At 57.1% G+C, this 4,529-nt stretch overlaps 2 non-coding genes and 1 pseudogene across 2 annotated transcripts in view; all 3 read left to right on the top strand.

Moving 5' to 3' along the window:
* LOC146721713 (small subunit ribosomal RNA) overlaps positions 1 to 177 on the top strand; it is a 1,918-nt gene extending 1,741 nt beyond the window's left edge. The window contains exon 1 of the ribosomal RNA XR_014925537.1: positions 1 to 177. This exon is cut by the window's left edge and continues 1,741 nt beyond it. This is a non-coding gene — a ribosomal RNA (small subunit ribosomal RNA).
* An 808-nt stretch (positions 178 to 985) lies between these two features.
* Positions 986 to 1,139, top strand: LOC146721714 (5.8S ribosomal RNA). The gene has a single exon (XR_014925536.1). It is a non-coding gene; the product is annotated as a 5.8S ribosomal RNA (ribosomal RNA).
* Positions 1,140 to 2,168: 1,029 nt separating this feature from the next.
* LOC146721715 (large subunit ribosomal RNA) lies at positions 2,169 to 4,529 on the top strand (annotated as a pseudogene; the record flags this gene model as incomplete).

Genomic DNA, 4,529 nt, shown 5'->3' on the forward strand with positions numbered 1-4,529 from the left:
TTTGTACACACCGCCCGTCGCTACTACCGATTGAATGATTTAGTGAGGTCTTCGGACTGGTGCGCGGCAATGTCTCGGCATTGCCGATGTTGCCGGGAAGATGACCAAACTTGATCATTTAGAGGAAGTAAAAGTCGTAACAAGGTTTCCGTAGGGGAACCTGCGGAAGGATCATTAACGTTCCGGAGGTCCTGCTCTGCGTCGAGAGTCCTCTCTTTTGGGAGAGACGCGCGCTCGCAGCAGTCGGCGACTGAATGGACGCGCTGAAAAGGCGCTCTCAGAGAAAAAGAAAATAACGGATTTGACGGAATTTGTTGCTGTGTTTTGATATAACGACGGACGCCGTCGCGCCTCTCTGACCGAAAGTAGTCGGCAAGCAGAGCAGCGCGCCCGGCGGTGTTCGACGACGATTCGGAGCGAGACGCTTCGCGATCACGCTCGTGTGTGTGCCATTCTCCGGCCACACACACACACAGAGCGTCGATTCGGCGTTGAGCGCGAACCGGTGGTAACCTATGCCCGCGCACGCGTGTGTGCAGCACCCACGACGTTCGTCGACGCGCGCCCTCCCCGTTGTCGCGGGGGCAGCGGTCAGCGTGCCGAGAACACACGGTGTGCGACCGCGAGTGCCGAGCGAGAGGACCCCCATATATTATTATAATATATATATAACACAGAGAAGGGATCGATGATATTTCGACCAATCTGTCAACTGTGTCGGTCCGACGGGTTCTTCAAAGAGCTTCCGCCCCGGCTCTCCCGTTGCGGGAGAGACGCTCCGAACGAGAAACACACAACTCTATCTTTTGTGCCGTAGCCTTCCTGGCGAGAGGCGGCGGTCCGCGCGCGTCCTCGGACGCGCGCGGACAGGCCTGATCGAAGAGCCACCACGATTATTCTCTCTCTCTCTCTCGTCCCGAGAGAAGAGACCACGATGGTTGAACGAGAAGCGCGTTTCTTCGCGAACGCAAAAATTTCGAACGATTACCCTGAACGGTGGATCACTTGGTTCGTGGGTCGATGAAGAACGCGCTAATTGCGCGTCAACTTGTGAACTGCAGGACACATGAACATCGACATTTCGAACGCACATTGCGGTCCACGGATACAATTCCCGGACCACGCCTGGCTGAGAGTCGTTTTAGTACCCCTAAACTGCTTGCGCCCGAAAAGCGCGCACGGCCACGACGCGGGCGACCAGAGAATGGCGCGCGCGTCGCCTGTGCTCTGTGCAACGCTTACAATGGGCGTACGAGCGATCGTTGGACGTTCGCCCGAGGTGTCTGTGCCGCGCCGACCAGCCGCGGCGCAAATCCTTGCGTCGTCTGAAATGACACACCGAAATAATAATGAGAAGGAGAAGCGCACAAGCGTGTAAAACGTTGGCGAACGCGCGCCCAGAGAATGCTGCGCGAATTAAGAGGGGGAGCGTGTTTGTGTATCCAAGTCGTGTGTGTACGCGAGAGCCGAGGAGAAATGGGATGAGAGTAAGAGCGCGCGCGAAGGGAGCAACAAACGGCCAAAAAAAGGGTCAGGGCGGTGAATGGCACCGCTTTCCCTAGAGCGGCGCGTGCGTCGTTGTCTCCCGAAAGTAGGTAGCGCATGTCTCACCGTCTCTCCTCTCCGTACATCACACAGACTGACCGACTGCTCTCGCACTCTGTGCCGCGTCTCTCGGTGCGATAGCGCTCGCGCGTCTTATGCCGAGGCGCCCTTGCCCGCACACATAACGGTATTACGGAGAAATATACGGCGCGTCGTCGTCCGGCGGAGAGAGCATTCGTAATCCTTTACCTCTTTACGGAGAAGGGTTTGAATCGCGAGCCGACCGCGTGTCCGAGTCCACGAAATTTTCGTAAAGCGAAAAAAAGGGGACCGGCGCGCCGCGTCGTGTACTCGTCGAATCGATTCCGCCCGAATTTCGTATATAAAAGAGAAAGGGAGAGCCGAGAATCTCGAACCCCGCGATATATCGTCTCCATTACCACCAACGAGTGTGTGTGCGGTTAGCGCCCCGGCGATTTGCCTTCTCGCGTATTCGTGTGCTGCCGCTGCTGCTCTCTCGTTCGACGCTCTCTCTCTCTCCCTCTTATAATATATATTATAGAAGGAGAGACGACGATGAGCGACGCGGAGGAGGCAAACGGCTACGAAAACTCACTATGCGACGACCTCAGAGCAGGCGAGATTACCCGCTGAATTTAAGCATATTATTAAGCGGAGGAAAAGAAACTAACCAGGATTTCCTTAGTAGCGGCGAGCGAACAGGAAAGAGCCCAGCACCGAATCCCGCGGTTCCGCCGCAGGGAAATGTGGTGTTTGGGAGGATCCGCTTATCCCGAGGTGCCGCGTCGCGTCCAAGTCCATCTTGAATGGGGCCACTTACCCGTAGAGGGTGCCAGGCCCGTAGCGACCGGTGCGCGCCTCGGGAGGATCTCTCCTTAGAGTCGGGTTGCTTGAGAGTGCAGCTCTAAGTGGGTGGTAAACTCCATCTAAGGCTAAATACGACCACGAGACCGATAGCGAACAAGTACCGTGAGGAAAGTTGAAAAGAACTTTGAAGAGAGAGTTCAAGAGTACGTGAAACCGTTCAGGGGTAAACCTAAGAAACCCAAAAGATCGAACGGGGAGATTCATCGTCAGCGGCGCTGGCTTCGCGTCGGTCGGCGATGTCCCGCGGAGTCCTTGCGGCTCGCGCGCGGGCACGCTACCGTGCGCCGATGTCCGGCGCTCGTCGTCGTGCACTTCTCCCCAAGTAGAACGTCGCGACCCGCTGGGTGTCGGTCTACGGCCCGGGTGCGGTGTCTGTCGCGTCGCCGGTAAAACGGCACGCGACAAACTCCTCGGTCGCCCGGCCGGCTGCTCGGCGGTACGCGCAAGGTATCAGGCCGCACTATTCACGGTGCGTCGAGACCGTCGCAAGCGCGCGCCACGGTACTCGGAGGTTACGGACTTCGCGCCGTCCCCGGTCCTGGCCCGCTGTTGGTTACAGTACGGTACACCTTCGACAGGCCTGCGAACGTCTCCCGCGGTCTCGCGGGAGACCGATACCGGTCGGCGACGCTACTGCTTTGGGTACTCTTAGGACCCGTCTTGAAACACGGACCAAGGAGTCTAACATGTACGCGAGTCATTGGGACTTGTCGCGAGACCTAAAGGCGTAATGAAAGTGAAGGTCGGCCCTGGCCGTCGACCTAGGGAGGATGGGCCGCGTCGCGATGCGGCCTCGCACTCCCGGGGCGTCTCGTTCTCATCGCGAGAAGAGGCGCACCCAGAGCGTACACGTTGGGACCCGAAAGATGGTGAACTATGCCTGGTCAGGACGAAGTCAGGGGAAACCCTGATGGAGGTCCGTAGCGATTCTGACGTGCAAATCGATCGTCGGAACTGGGTATAGGGGCGAAAGACTAATCGAACCATCTAGTAGCTGGTTCCCTCCGATAGTTTCCCTCAGGATAGCTGGCACTCGGCCGTTCCGCACGGAACGCGCGCGAGTCTCATCTGGTAAAGCGAATGATTAGAGGCCTTGGGGCCGAAACGACCTCAACCTATTCTCAAACTTTAAATGGGTGAGATCTCTGGCTTTCTTGAATTATGAAGCCACGAGCATCTTCGGATCAGAGTGCCAAGTGGGCCATTTTTTGGTAAGCAGAACTGGCGCTTGTGGGATGAACCAAACGCCAGAGTTAAGGCGCCCAACTCGACGCTCATGGGACACCATGAAAGGCGTTGGTTGCTTAAGACAGCAGGACGGTGGCCATGGAAGTCGGAATCCGCTAAGGAGTGTGTAACAACTCACCTGCCGAAGCAACTAGCCCTGAAAATGGATGGCGCTGAAGCGTCGAGCCTATACTCTGCCGTCAGCGGCAAGTGGGGCGGCAACCGGGAGCGGGCGTTAGTCTTCTCTCGCGTCGTCACGAAGCCCTGACGAGTAGGAGGGTCGCGACGGTGAGCGCAGAAAGGGTCTGGGCGCGAGCCTGCCTGGAGCCGCCGTCGGTGCAGATCTTGGTGGTAGTAGCAAATACTCCAGCGAGGCCTGGAGGACTGACGTGGAGAAGGGTTTCGTGTGAACAGCCGTTGCACACGAGTCAGTCGATCCTAAGCCCTAGAGAAATCCTATGTCAATGACGGCGTACAATATACTCGAGTGTCGAGAAATAATAATAATATTATACGAAAGACACACGCCCGTCGGGCGAAAGGGAATCCGGTTCCTATTCCGGAACCCGGCAGCGGAACCGCATACAATTCGGGCCCTCGTAAGAGTGTTCGTCGGGGTAACCCAAAATGACCTGGAGACGCCGTCGGGAGATCCGGGAAGAGTTTTCTTTTCTGTATAAGCGTTCGAGTTCCCTGGAAACCTCTAGCAGGGAGATAGGGTTTGGAACGCGAAGAGCACCGCAGTTGCGGCGGTGTCCGGATCTTCCCCTCGGACCTTGAAAATCCAGGAGAGGGGCCACGTGGAGGGTCGCGCCGGTTTCGTACCCATATTCCGCAGCAGGTCTCCAAGGTAAAGAGCCTCTAGTCGA

The sequence above is a fragment of the Nylanderia fulva genome, unplaced genomic scaffold, assembly GCF_048542155.1.
Source record: "Nylanderia fulva isolate GAGA-0341 unplaced genomic scaffold, ASM4854215v1 Scaffold426, whole genome shotgun sequence".
NCBI lineage: Eukaryota > Metazoa > Arthropoda > Insecta > Hymenoptera > Formicidae > Nylanderia > Nylanderia fulva.